The sequence below is a fragment of the Megascapheus bottae genome, unplaced genomic scaffold (assembly GCF_031878675.1).
Source record: "Megascapheus bottae isolate mThoBot1 unplaced genomic scaffold, mThoBot2.hap1 HAP1_SCAFFOLD_40, whole genome shotgun sequence".
Classification (NCBI taxonomy): domain Eukaryota; kingdom Metazoa; phylum Chordata; class Mammalia; order Rodentia; family Geomyidae; genus Megascapheus; species Megascapheus bottae.
In genome coordinates this window covers 5055932-5071508 of record NW_028327715.1, presented here as the reverse complement: position 1 = coordinate 5071508, position 15577 = coordinate 5055932, and the positions used below count along the sequence as shown (strand labels likewise).

Sequence of the window (15577 nt, the reverse complement as noted above, 5' to 3'; positions counted from 1 at the left end):
TGGTAACTGAGATGAACTGTATTCATAAATTCTTTTTTTCCTATGGCAACTCCTTTTGTGTAACTACTTAGAAAATAATAAAAACAAACAAATAAAAAGAAGCTACCAAAATAATAACTTGCTTTTCTTTTTTCTTATCCAGTTACACATGCATGAACTTCCTTCATCTGCCTTTACCTTCTTCCTTCTTTTTTTCTCTTGTTATAATAAAGACTTCTCTCCTGGAAGCTAAGGTCACACTTTATTCCTGAACACTAATTCCAGCTACTCCTGCTTTCCCAGGAGCATTCAGATTCATAGTAATGATCTTTTCTTCTCCTTTGCATAGATTCTTCCTGTTAACTAGATTTTTCTATTAGCTTTTAATTGTGCTCAAGCCCTTTTCATTAAATACAACTCCAATCCTAGCGGTACCTTCCCTCCAGCTATTTCTCAGCTTCCCTTTCTCCTTCCATCAAACTTCTTAAAAGAAAATGTTTTTATTTCTCATCTTCCATTTCCTTTTCAATCATTCTGGTGTGGCTTTGCTTCTCCAAATCCCACAGCCAACTACACCCATGAAATTGACAGATTTCCAGATATTTTCATTATTTAACTCTCAGTAGAGTCCTTTGGCTCCAATGATGAGTGCTGATTCCTTTCCTTTTTCCTTTTTGTCAGTCCTGGAGTTTGAACTCAGAGCCTGGGCACTGTCCTTGGACTTTCTCAAGGTTAGCACTCTTCCACTTGAACACAGTGCCAATTCCAGCTTTTTTTTCTTGTGTAGTATGTATTACTGAGGAACAAAACTCAGGGCTTACTGCATGCTAGGCAAGCACTCAACAAATAGGCCATACTCCTAGCCCTTTCCTTTTGTGTGTGTGTGTGTGTGTGTGTGTGTGTGTGTGTGTGTGTGTGTATGGGTGTGTGTGTGTGTGTGTGTGTGTGTGTGTGTGTGTAATAGGGATTGAATTCAGGGCCTGAGTACTGTCCTTAACTTTTCACTAAAGGCTAAGCACTTTACCACTTGAAGCCACAGCTCCATAGTTTGGGTAGTTTATTGGAGTATTCTGGGCTTCCTGCCTATGCTGAATTGGTACTGAGATCCTCAAATCTCAGCCTCTTAATCTCAGCTAAGATTACAGGTGTAAGCTACTAACACATAGCAGCAGTGCCTGCATCTAAAAATATTCTTGGCCCTTGACTTTCATGAGACCATGCTCTTCTTTTTTTAAATTCTCTTGATAGCCTTTATTTTCTGGATTTGCACACACATACATATATATGTATGTGTATATATATGTCTGTACATATGTATTTATATATATATTCAACCAATAATTGTAGCATTGTCAGAAGGTTTTTCGTATAGTTTTTGTTGTAATTAATAGAAGGGTTACATTATATTTGCCAGATAAAAGATGCATTGCTTCAAATACATTGATACCCTTTCTCATGTCTTGGTCCCCATTTAACTCCCCCTACCCAGCCCTTCATCTTGTTTTCTTCCCTTCCCTATCTTACTTCAAATAACCAAATACAAATATATACAATATATCAGATAATCAGGTGAAATACTGTAACAATATGATATAACCAAGGACAGCAAAAGAGATGAGAGATAACATAGTACATTAAGGACAACAATCAACCATTATATGGCTTTTGTTTCTATATCCTGGAGGTCCTTTCATTTAGCATCCTACTATATGGCCTTATGTATCTAGGTTTTGTTCTATTGTAAATCTCTGCTAGGAGAGCCCAAGGTTTCTACTGATCATGACAAATGAGGGAAACCATTAAGCCTATGTTCCTTTGAGTCTTGCTTACTTCACTTAATATGATTTTTTCTAAGTTGTTCTTTCTGACAGCAGCATAGAATTTCATTGTGTATAAATACATCTTGTTGATCCACTCATCAACTGAGGGACATCTAGGTTGGTTCCATATCTTTGCTATGGTGAATAGTGCTGCAATGAACATTGTTGTGCTAGTGGATTTAGTATGTCCTTGTTTCTGGATGATTGGGTAAATGCCAAGTAGTGGAATTGCTGGGTCATAGGGGAGCTCTATGTTTAGTCTTTTGAGGAACTGCCATACTGCTTTCCATAGTGGTTGAACGAGTTTGCACTCCCACCAACAGATCAGAAGTTTTACTTCCGGACATTTTCATCTAACCAGTGGTTTCTGCTCCATGCAGGCAGCACACACATTTGTATGCAGGTTCATCTCTCCACTGAGTTTCAGGCTTTTAATGCATATTTTTACTTGGAAGGCTGAAAGTCCTGTAAACCAGTATGTCCAGAATTGAATGCAAAATCTTCCTAACTGCTCCTCGGCACTCCTCCTTATCACAGACCCATCTTGTCCTGTTCTGAGTCAGCAAATGGTACCATCATCCATCCAATTATAAAAGCCAGGAACCTCTGTAGGAATCTGACACCACATGCCCTTCTCCTTTATCTGCCCCTTATTCAACACACCATTGTGCTCTGCTCCTTTTACTCCCTAAATAACTCATCAATCTAGCTATTTTCCTCAGACCTACTCTATACATACTGAGCCAAGAAAACAGCACACTAGTCAATTACCACTGGTTTCCGGCCTGCAATCCTAGCTACACAGAAGCTGAAATCTCAGCATCATAGTTCAAAGCCAGCCAGGGCAGAAAAAAATCTGTGAGATTCTTTTCTCCAATTAAACACCAAAAAGAAAAGGCCAAAAGTGGAGTTGTGGATTGAGTGGTAGAGTACCAGCATTGAGTGAAAAAAAAGTATAATCTGTTTAAGCCCACATACATGGATGTGCATGCACACACACACACACACACACACACACACACACACACACACACACACACACACAGAGGCCATAACTCCTCTCCCTCTCCCTTTACTCCTCAATAAACTGACCAAGCATATGATAGGCCAAAAAAACTTTCCAATCAAATTTAATCCTCTCTTTCTTTCTCTGTCCCTCTCATTCTGTGTCTCTCCTCTTCTCTCCTCCCTCCCTCCCTCTCTCTCTCTCTCTCTCTCTCTCTCTCTCTCTCTCTCTCTTTCTCAGTTATACTTAGTATCTGTAACTGTCATATTATCTTGATTTTACCACATGCCATTTGTATGGGTTAGGCACAGTCTAATTTTTCAGTTTCATGTCAATGTCTGGCTCAGCTGCACTGCAGTCACAATGCTTTGCCCCCTAAGCATTTGTCTTGAGGACCCTGCATGAGTTCATATGTTTTCTATCCAGCGCTATCTCTAGAACACTTCAGTTGTCCATTCAACCATTTCTAAAGTTGCCTTGCAAACTTTTATTTACTTGAGAATTATCTTATTTCTGTTCATTCCCTCCACAAGAGTCACGAGACAGAGGAACATCCTAGATGACAACTTCTGATATCCACACCTGTATACCTTGACTCAAAGAGTTGCTATGTGACATGGAACATGATGTGTTCCTGGAGCTGTCTGTTGTTGCTGCAGCTGGAATCACTTATTCCACATGGAGCAGATTTCAAAGAGATATTTGAGAATGAATGAATGAGACTAATTCAATGGGATCTACTAATTAAGGGACAGATTGATAAAAGTAGAAGTTTTTATTGTTGAGTTTCTCTCTCAAGTCATTAAAGGAGACTATAATGAGTTAAGTTTGAGAAGAAGAGGACAGGTTTATTTTTGCATGTCATTTTTGCTGTATAGATGCAGATACCTGGTCTTCAGAGAGTTTTGGGCTCAGGAAGTTGGAACACAGATTTTTGAGTCATTAGAAGACAAGGGATGCTGGGATTTGAACATGGTTTGAGTGTGCCCTCAAGGTTCATATCCTGGATGTTTGGGTCTCAGTGTAGCAGGGTTGACAGATGGTAGTTGGGTTAGGAGGTAGGGATGAAGGGAAGATAGTTAGATGACAAGTACACTGCCCTCAGATGGGCTTAATGCTTGTTACTGGGGTGACTTAATCTCCACAAAAGAGGATTGTTATAAATCCAGGCCATGCCACTCTTAATTCCTTCTGAGTGTGTAACCAATTCCTTTCAATTTCTCTCCATATTCTGACAGAACCAGCAATTCTCACCAGAGCCCAAACAGTTGCAGCTTCTCCATTCTGGACTTTCCCAAAGCATAAGATAAATAAACCTTGTGTGTGTGTGTGTGTGTGTGTGTGTGTGTGTGTGTGTGTGTGTGTGTGTGTACTGGGGTTTGAACTAAGAGCCTTGCATACTCACTTGGCTTTTTCTGTTCAAAGCCAGTGCTCTATTATTTGAGCCACATAGCTACTTCTAGATTTTTGCTAGTTTATTGAAGATAAGCATATGAGAATTGTCCACCAGGACTATCTTCAAATATTATCTTCGGATTTTAGTCTTCTGAGCAGCTAAGATGACAGCCATGAGCCACCAGTACCCAGCCCTAACTATACTTTTTTTAAAAAATAAACTCCCCAGCCTCTGTTGTTTTGTTATAGAAACCCCAAATAAATGAACGTGGATAGTATTTTTATTGATATATGTGGATACAAATTTCCTTAGTGGAGGAGAAAGTGTGTGTAAGATAAGAGGAGGATCAAAGACAAGAACCTAGCAGCTACCCGAAGATTCAGAATATTATCTTGCAAAAGACAAGGCAGGAGAAATGTCTAAAGAATGATATGAGCAACAATATGAAACATTTCAAATTTGTGTTGAGTCAAGAGGAAAATTTAGGTTCTAGTCCTATACCTCAGCCACACGAGATCAGTGGGAACTTCTGAGAGAACAGAATGATAGTTCATTAAAGGACGGAGGAGGCACTTTGTGTCCTTTTTTCTTTTTAGCAGTTATGGAGCTTGAACTCGCGCCTGTGTTTTGTCCCTGTGTTTTTTGTTCAAGGCTGTACTCTACCACTTGAGGCACAGCTTCACTTTCAGCTTTTTAGTGGTTAATTGGAGTTCAGAATTTCACAGGGGCTTTTCTGCCCAGGCTGGCTTTGAACTGTGATCTTCAGATCTCAGCCTCCTGAGTAGCTAGAATTATAAGTGTAAGGCACTGACGCTTAGCAGATAGGGAACATTTCATAGAAAGACAAAGTCTGCAGCTTTTTGACTAAGTGAGGTCCCAAATCCCACGACCTGAGAAATCTGAGTGATGAGTACAGATGGTATAAGGGAAAAGGTACAAAGATTTCCAGAAGGAAGGCGAAGGAACTCATGATTACAGTCATACTAATATGGACCAGTTGTCTTTTTTTTCTTTTGTAGTTTTGATCATTATTGATTTTATCTTCGTTTTTTAAAAATATATTTTGATTTTTAAATATTTATACAGAGAAGCTGCCATTCAATCCAGCAGTTTATAAATACAGTGCATCTTGCACAATTTGATTATATTCTCCCATTGCTCCCACTCCTACCCTTTCTCACACTTTTCTTAATTTTGTAGGGCATATATTGAGTTTTATGATTGAATTATCCCCCTTCTCTCTTGATTTGTCTACCCTGCCCCTTTGTCCCATCCCCCATTTGTCAAGTACCCATTTTCTAGTGTATATTTTGCTTGACTGCAAGTTAGTCTGTTTGTGGAATTACAATATTTAAATTCTCCCTGGAATCTCACATATTCCAGTTAATACATTTGTGTACCCTTTCCTACTACCCCAAAGTGTTTATTCATATGTTTATAAATTAATTCTAGCATTGACATATGAGAGAAAATAAGTATTCTTTGCCCCTGGGCCTTACATCACTTAACATGATTTTTTCCCCAGGTTCTTTCATTTCTTTGCAAATGATGCAATATTGTTCTAATGGACCAGTAATTTATCACAGAGATGGTGAGAATATGAGCAGTGGTCTGACAGGGTCTCTCTTAACCTTCCAGGGGATAGGAGGGGCCGGGAGAGACCGAGAGAGGAGGGGGAGGGGGAGAGATTAGGAGAACGAAGTAGGAGGAAATATTTTAAGTCTGACTGAAAGCTCCAGGAAGAAGATTGAGTTCAAACATGTGTAGTGGGTTTTATGTAGCAGCCTCTGAATTCCCAAAGCAGCAAAGGGGAAAACAGGTGGTTGTATTAACACAGGCCTGGCATCATCAGAGCTGGTTCGGAAAAAGATTAAGGGATCAGGGAAGCTGAGGGAGTTGGTAAACACGTAGTTAAAATGATTGACAACAGTAACCAGTTGTCAGGAGGTAATAAAGCTGGGTGCAGGTTGGCAGGCTGGAAAGATAAACCAAGGCAGTGAACCTGGAGTTGCTCAGAAGGTTTCCATTAGCATAGGAGTACTAGGACAAGTGAAGGAAGACTCTTGAGTCAGAAGTTGATAGGTTAAACTGGAGATTTCAAGGAAATAGGCAAAATGTAGAACCAGTAAAAAAATAAATAAATAATGTGAAATAACTTTGATGTGAGACACACCTGTGTGTGAATCCTTGCCTCTTTTTGTGATGAGCTGTGTGAACTTGGAGCTCAATTACTTAATCTGAAAAGTAGAGATAATAATAGCTCCTATGTCAAAAGCTTGGGGTGAGAATTAAATGGCAAGCAGTTACTTCCAGCTAGAAGATGAGCAGCTCTGTAGGAGTGGGTGGATATTGATACTCGCATTTTAGGAAGTTCATGATAGACCTCAGGGTGTGGCTATAAGTGCAGGCTGCTGAAAGTGTGCAGAAGTGCAAGAATTTGTAATGGAGAAAATTGAGAACTGAGAGCACAATATCAGCATGGACCAACCTATGGCTATTGTGGAAGATAACAACATCCTAACCTTGTCTTTATTATGAACGTGGCTCTAAGGCTTAGCATGTGGAAATGTTGGTCTTGACCTTCCTTACCTTACAATGGGTGCCCAGGAAGGCAATCCTAGATCCAACCCACTTGAGACCTTCCAGGCCTGAAGGTACCTATATGACCTGGCTCAGAGTAAACCCACTGTATTTGACAAGGCATCGTTTACTTAAAAGGATGCTCTGGTTTTAGTGCCACCACCTTTATTGTGATTATTTTGTTTCTGTTTTAGCCAAATCTGCTTGAAATTAGGAGAGAAACAATAGAGGCCAGTTGATTGTATTTTCTTTTGTTCATTCTTTTCTTGTTTACTTGGTGCCAAAGCCACTTTGATTTGGAGAAAGCATTATTCCATTAGTGTCCACGTGAGCATTCAGCACTCTGTATCCACCGGGGACCTACATAGACTTAACTGTGACTCCAGGGGCATCCCCAGAAGTATGTAGCCCCCATATGTTATACTTGGTGACACAGAATCTCTGGTACCTGCCAGATGGCACTCATAGGACCTTGATGCTGTTGTAATCGTATTGCAGTCTATGAGTCTGGTTACTTCCAAGCAGACCAGAAGACATGGAATTGAAATTGTTCTGGTTCCTAGTTACAGAGAAGACACCAGCAGTTAGTAATTGTCTACTCTGTAGGAGGTACGATCCTACATTCCCATTGGTAATTAGTCATGTAATCACCACAGTCTCTCCGGGAAGTAGAACTCGACCTGAAGAAGTCCACAGCTCTGTTAGGGAAGCGAAGGCCTTGCATATTCTTCATCTGCAGGTGTGCTTTCTCCTGGCATATGGATTCTCTCAGGAATGGTTTTTCAGCATTTACTGTGAAATTTGAACAAATTACATAGGGAGAATGTAGTAAGACCTTGAGCAAACATTTATGTGTGGAATATCCAATAAGAATATGAGACCCTGGCCTATCAGAATAGAGCACTGAGTATTCATAAGCAAAAAGTCTATGAGGAGGAAAGTATAATAAATCACCAGGGCTGCGGGTGTCTCCAGTTTCCAAGACCTTCTAATGTAAAGGAACCATAAAGGGGGAAAGAAGCATCCAGACAAAATTTCAAGATAGTATATAAATGACATCACGTAAGGTTTGTCCCTATGCTTGCTTTGTTCTCTTACCAAAATGGCTTCTAGGTTTATTCATGCTGTTACAAATAACAAGATTTCTTTCCTTATAAGGCTAAATAGTATGCAATCATGTATTTGTGTATGCATAGACAGACAGACAGACAGACAGACAGACAGACAGATACACACATTTTCTTTGTCCATTCATCCATCAATGTGTGTGTGTGTGCTTACTGGGTCTTAAATACAGTGCCAAGGCACTATCCCTCCCTTACCTTTTTCCACTCCACTTCTTGCCTTTTGTTGATTATTTGAACATAGGATTCACACAGACTTTTCTGCCTGTGCTAGCTTTGATCCATGATCTCAGATCTCAGTCTGCTAAGTAGCTAAGATTGCAGACATGCCACCAGCACCTGTCACTTCAGTTATATCATAATAAGATCAAAGAGTAAGCTCTTTCCGTTGGGAATCCAACAGGAATTAGTATGTTCTAGTGGTAGGAGATAGCAGCTAACTTTGTCTTCATGTTAAACAACCTTAAATGGGCAGATGAGACCCTGGGAAGTCACAGTCATGGTTTTAGGATAGAATGTGTGGGAGTTGCAGACATTTTTCCTGGCCAGAAGACATAGCTCATCGAGTTAATTGATAGGGCCAAATTCCTCTCAGCAAGGCCCTATCAAGAACAAATGATAGTTAAGTCCAGGGTGGAATCGAAGGCAAGCATCAGGAAAGTCCAGGAAGTATCTGAGAGGTCCTTCAGGATATAATGAGATGGAAATAAGCATCAATATGGTTTCCATGAATCAGAGTTCAAAGGTCAAGAGACTTGGCAGGGAAGCTAGATCCTTCTCATTGTGATCAATTCTCTCTCTCAGCCTCAATGTCCTTAAAAATAGAGAAATCTGGCACCAGTGGCTCACGGCTGTAATCCTAAATATTCAGGAAGCTGTGATTTGAGAATTGCTGTTCAAACCCAGGTTAGGCAGGAAAGTCTTGAGACTCTTATCTCCAATTAAACAACAGTAAAGCCAGAAGTGGAGCTGTGGCTCAAATAGTAGAGTGCCTACCTTGAGCTTTTTTGCTCAAGGACAGTACCCAGATTCTGAGTTCAAACCTCAGACTGGCACAAAAATAAAGAAGTTAGTAAATAAATAAAGAAAGAAAGCTGAACTAAATCCTCCTAAGTATTTTCTGGCACCAGGTCTTGTTGGCTTTTGAAATGCTAATTTCATAATTTTAATTCATTGGTTTTTTAATTTTCTAAGGCAGGAGCTAGATGAAAGTAGTTACAAAATCATTGTAAATACTAAGAAAATCCCCAATTTAAAATACTCACTATAAAATCTTATTCAAGCTTATATTAGCAAAGATGAAATAGTATCTCCAGGTGAATTGCTTTGGGGGAATAAAACAATTCACACATGCAGTGGTAAATATGACTATTCAAAGGTTTATAAATTAAAATGGAGGATCTTGGTTTCAATAGTGAGATGGTAGTAACCAGTTTGGCCAAATAGTCATAGTTAGCACTGTTGATAGTAGAATATCATACCACTTGTCTGTTGATAATATGAGGTATCAAGGTTATAATTCATATATGAAATATTCTTGCTAAAATATTTAATCTAATCCAACCTGTGGTCAAAGTTAGCTGAACTGTAGAAACTGAGGAATATGTACTAATTAAATAAGTAGAAAAATCCAGAATATAGAAAATCAAATAAGTAATTATGTGTCCTGGACTCTTATAAAGGAAAATAAGCAAATAAAAACCATGAGGTTTTAGGCTCAGTGACTTGAGGACTTAAGCTCAATATCCAATACCACAAGGAAATGAACAGCCATTATTAAGCCCAATACCAGAGCTGTTACTACTTGGCATTTACCCAACCACCCAGAAACAAGGACATACTAAACCCACTAGCACAACAATGTTCATTGCAGCACTATTCACCATAGCAAAGATATGGAACCAACCTAGATGTCCCTCAGTTGATGAGTGGATCAACAAGTTGTGGTATTTGTACACAATGGAATTCTATGCTGCTGTCAGAAAGAATAACATCGCCCCATTTGTTAGGAAATGGAAAGACTTAGAAAAAATCATATTAAGTGAAGTAAGCCAGACTCAAAGGAACTTAGGCTCAATGGTTTCCCTCATTCGTCATAATCAGTAGAAACCTTGGGCTCTACTAGCAGAGATTTGCAATAGAGCAAAATCTTGATACATAAGGACATATAATGTGAAGCTAATTGAAAGGACCTCAGGATAGTGAAACAAAAGCCATATAATGAATGATTGTTGTCCTTAATGTACTATGTTGTCTCTCATCTCCTTTGCTGTCCCTTGGTTATCTCATATTGGTATAGTATCTCACTTTGTTATCTGATATATTGAATTTATTTGTATTTGGATATTTGAAATTTGATAGGGAAGGGGGGAAAACCAAGACTGGTGGGGGGTGTGGGGGGGAAGGGAAACGGGTACCAAGACATGTGAAAGGGTATCAATGTATGTGAATTAATGCATCTTCTATCTGGCAAATATCATGTAACCCTTTTACTAATTACAATAAAAAATAAATAATAAAAAAAGAAAAAAAATAAAGTACAGAAACTTAAGAAATAAAGATAATGCAGAAATGTTGATGAGATACTAGATTCACCACCAACAACAAAATAACCAAAACAGATCCACTACTGAAGCCTTTAAGAGGCAGATAGTTAAATAGCATGAATATTAGACTAAATAGAATAAGGGTTGTTATTAAAGTGCAATTGTAGCATATGGAATTATCACATTGGAGAAGAACTTTATTCAGAGGATATATATGAAGGCTTTTGGGGCCACATATCATAAAATCTACTTGTTTAAAAATGTCTTTGCTAAAAGACACACATTTTAGAAAGTGACAAAATGTAGGGTTTGGGAACCCAGTGGTTGAGCGTGACAGAGCATGTACAGGCCCTCAGTTCCATTTGCAGCACCAGAAAACAAAAAACAAAACCAAACAAAATGTAGCAAAATGGTAACAATGTCCTACTTTTTCTTGTCTTCATTTCTTCGAAAGACACTTTCTAAAGCAATAGTTACCAGGCTGAAGAGATAGCCTAAAGAATGGGGAAAATATCTTCCAGCTATGCATCTGATAAAAGAGTAATAACTTGAATAGACAGGGAAATTTAAAAAAATAACTAGACTCATAAGAATTGCCAACTGAATTTACTTGTTGGCAAATGAATTGAGCCTACCATTCTTGAAAGAAGTACAAATGGCCCATAAACATGAAAAAAAAAATGTTCCACGTTCCTGGCCATAAAGGAAATACAAATGAAAAGGATACTGAGATTCTATCTCATTCCAGTCAGAGTGGGCATCATCAAAAAGTAAATTCTAAATTCCCCCACTGCTGGGGGAAATGAAATCTGGTATGTTCAATATGCAAATTAATAGGAAGGCTCCTAGAAAACCTAAAAATAGAACTTCCACAGGATCTAAAGTCCAAAGGGACTTTAGATGGGCTCCAACAGAGAGCTTGATTATTACATCACAATTTAAAGAACCAAAGGTATGGAGATTCCTGACAATGAACGAATAGACTCAGTAAATGTAATATGTGGCCCCAATGGAGTATTATTCAGTCATAAAGAAGAATAAATTATGTAGTTTTTAGAAAAATGGGTCAAGCTGAAGAAGTAAACTAAGAAAGGAGAAATAAACCAGACTCAGAAAGACAAAGGTCTCATTATTTTTTCATATATGGAAGCTGGACTTAAAAGATAAACATATATTATAGATTAATATATGCACATAAATATATCCACATTATCACATGTATATAGTACATATTTTAGTATATAGAATATATAAAATATTTTAATCAAATTCCTTCAACTTCCTTTCAACTACATTTTCTCCTGCTTTCTTTTCATTTAGTTTGCATTTTTAGGAAATAGTAAACACAAAGTCAATTAGCATAATGTTTACCTTTTCCTACTTTCCCTTTCTTAAACAGAAAGCTTTCAATATTATACCATTCAGCCTGATCGTAGTTACAGTGTTTTTTTTTAGTTTTTACTTTCCAAGTGTCTTTTTTCAGAATGAATTATTTCTTTTGTATTCCCAGTTTCCTGAGTTATCATTATTAAAAGTTGTAAATTTCATCAAATGCTTTTCTGCATTTTTCCCTTTCATTCTGCTGTTATGGTGAATTATATTTTCTGATTTTCAGTTGTTAAAATAACCTTGCATTTCTGAGATAAATTGAACTTGGTCATGATTTACTATCATTTTAAAATACTGCTGGGAAAGATTCACTAATATTTTATTAAAGATTTTATGTCCATGTTCATGAGAGGTATTGATCTGAAACTATTTTTCTTAAGATGTTTTGGTCACGTGTAAGTATCGATATTTTCTCTGTAGTGTGAATGAGTTAGAAATAACACTTTTCTATTTATATTCTGAAAAGGTTTGTACAGAAAAGGGTTGTATAAGATTTGCATTGTTTCTTTTATAATCTCCTTGAAGTTATCTGTGTGGATCTTTTGTTTGTTGTTGTAGAAAGATTTTATTTGAATTTATTTATAATAGAGATCAGGATCTATTTTGAAATTTATTTTTCTATGTTAATGTGAAAAGTTTCACTTTTTGACCACATGTATATTAATTGATGCTACAAGATTTTTTTGTCATAAACTTTTTTCATATTTCTTTCTTGTCCCTACAGTGTTGATAAACCTGTATTTATATTCTCTGTTTTATCTCTTTAATTGAAAAAAAACTTTTTCCCTTTATCGCAAGGCACCTGACTAACTTTTAACCATTTATCACTTTCGAAGTTCTGCTTTGTTTTTTTCCAGTGTTTCATCTTAAAATTTTATTAAATACACAAGTCTTTCTCTCCTACTTATTTTTATATATAATTTCTGTTTGTGTATGTGTGTGTGAGAGAGGAAGAGAGAGAGAGAGAGAGAGAGAGAGAGAGAGAGAGAGAGAGAGAGAGAGAGAGAGAGAGAGAGAGAGAGAGAGAGAGGGAGGCTATAGAGGTTTGAAGTATACTCTCACTTTTATCCCTCAAAGCTGGTGCTCTACCACTGGAGACATATCTCCACATCTGGCTTTTTGCTGGTTAACTGATATGAAGGATTTTTCAAGGATTTTTCTGCTGGGGCTAGCTTTGAACAGCGGATCACAGACCCCTAATTAGCTAGAATTATAGGAATGAGCCACCAATGTTAGACTGTCATTTCCATTTTACTAACTTATTATGATAGAAGCCAAGATAACTGATTTCATATCTTTCTTCTTTTCTATTTCTTTCAAGCTATTTAATTCCCTCTAAATACTTCTTTAGCTAAGCACACAAGTTTAAATATATTGTGTTTTCATTATCTCTGAATTTGAAATACTTTCGTTTCTTTATAATTACTTGCTTGACTAATGGATTATTTAATGTGATATTAAGCTATCAAATATTTGTGCATTTTTCTGGATATATTAATGCTATTAATTTCTATTTTTAAACCCTTTGGGTTTTAAAATTCTATGATTTCATTCTTTTGCATTGATTTAAATTTGTTTTACAGTATAGACTATTTTGGTTAGATTGGTGACTGTTCCCTGTGGCATCGAAAATAATGGGTATTCTGCAGTTTTGCAGTTCAATATGTCCACACAGTTTCGTTGCATAATAGTATTTTTAAAATCATGTCTTTTACCAATTTTTGTATACTTATCCCAGCAATGAGGACTTCTGGGAGCAGCATGAAAATATCCAGCTGTAATTGCTCTCAGCAGTCCTGCTTTGCCTTCTGCCTTTTGATTGTGGGAGACCTGTCTTGCCTTTATAGATTCATGGCTCTCATTTTTCCTTCCTCCCTCTGCCTATGGAGCCGATCTGTGCATTCTTGTCCTTCCCTCACTGAGATGCTCAGCAAAGGCCCTACCGCCAGCCTTGGACATGCTCCTAGAAGCACCTGATGAAGGCCTGTGGGGAAGAGGGCTGGAGGGTGGAGCTTCACCCTTGGCCCAGGTGCCTCAAGATTCAACTTGCATTGCTGGCCTGTCCTTTCTCCTAAAGCTTACTCAGGATGCACTTTCCTGTTTCACACTTTCTACAGTGTGTTTTTCTGTTCTTGGAACTTCATCAATTCACATCAAAGTTTCTATCTATCTATCTATCTATCTATCTATCTATCTATCTACCTACCTACCTATCTATCCATCCATCCATTTCTATAATCTATCTCTATCAGCAATATGTCAATCTATCATCTATCTACATAAATTTTATACTATCTACACATAAATACATTTTTTTCATTAGTCACCTTGGTTCGATAGACATTTTCAATCTGGGGAGAGATATACTGTGAATTTTTATTTAAATTCTTTTTTTTCTCTAAGAATAAGAATTGTATCCACAAACTGCTTTATCAGCTAGCAACTACTATATACAACTACTTGAAGATAATAAAACATTATTCAGGGAAAAGAATTTGTTCTTGCTTAGTTTGTAGTGTTTTTGTTTCAAATAAAAGTGCATGTGTCTAGATAGATATATATTCTGCAACAATTCTATGCCTTGTTTGGCTATAATATTAAAAATGTAGTCTAAAATATGTGAAAGTAAACAAATGATAGAAATATAGCCCTGCCAATAATGTTACATAAATATCTTCTTGATCACTAGGTTTGCTGAAAAAATGATATTATGAGGAGCCAATACTCCTCTCTCATGTTTTCTTCAAATCATTAACCTCTTCTTTTCTTGTGTGTCTATGTCAGTCCTTGAGTATGAACTCAGGGTTTGGACACTCTGCTTGAGCTTTTGTGCTCAAGGCTAGTGCTCTACCACTTTGAGCCACCACTCTACCTCCAGCTTTTTGATGGTTAACATGAGATAAGATAGGATTTTCCTCCCTGAGTTGGATTTGAACCAAGATCCTCAGATCTCAGCCTCCTGATTAGCTAGGATTACAGGCATGAGCCATAGGTACCCAGCCATTACCCTTTTATTTTTGTCAGTACTGGGGTTTGAACTTATGGTCTGGGCACTCTCCTTGAGTTTTCTCAATGCTAGTGCTCTACAACTTGAGTCACAGCATCACTTCCAGCCTTTTCTGTGTATGTGGTGCTGAAGAATGGAACCCAGGTCTTCATGCATGCTAGGCAAGTACTTTACCACTAGGCCAAACTCCTCTATCCCTTTTATTTTATTTTATTTTTTGCCAGTTAGGGCCTAGGCATTGTCCTTGGACACATTTTATTCAAACTCAGCACTCTGTCACTTGAGCCACAGCACCACTTCTGGCTTTTTCTGTGTATGTGGTGTGAAGGAATTGACCCCAGGGCTTTGTGCATGCCGGGCAAGCATTCTACCTCTAGACCACACTTCTGGCCCCAACCTTCTTTTTTATCCTCAGAAGCAATATGTAAGCTTCATAACCAGTGGTCAATACTACCAGCTTTGGAAATTTTATTGGTAAAATTATTCATTCTTTGATATATAGATATTTATTCAAAACTGTATGCATTACAGTCAAACATGCCTTTACGTAAAATTTTAAGTCATTAAGTTTTATGGCTATATAATAGTTCATTATATGGCTAAGAGGAACTTATTTTTTTATTTTAGTCTTCATGAACATTTGACATTGAATGTCATATTTTACATTCTCAGATAGGCATATATATACACATAGACATAGACATATTTTAACATGCTAATTATACAAAAG

The 15577-nt window shown here is 37.5% G+C and overlaps 1 long non-coding RNA gene across 1 annotated transcript; it reads right to left on the bottom strand.

Moving 5' to 3' along the window:
• Positions 1 to 6929: 6929 nt before the first annotated feature.
• LOC150039410 (uncharacterized) lies at positions 6930 to 7567 on the bottom strand. Its single transcript, XR_016534446.1, has 2 exons — positions 7462 to 7567; positions 6930 to 7340 (listed from the first exon to the last, which is right to left on the bottom strand). It is a non-coding gene; the product is annotated as an uncharacterized LOC150039410 (long non-coding RNA).
• Positions 7568 to 15577: the final 8010 nt, after the last annotated feature.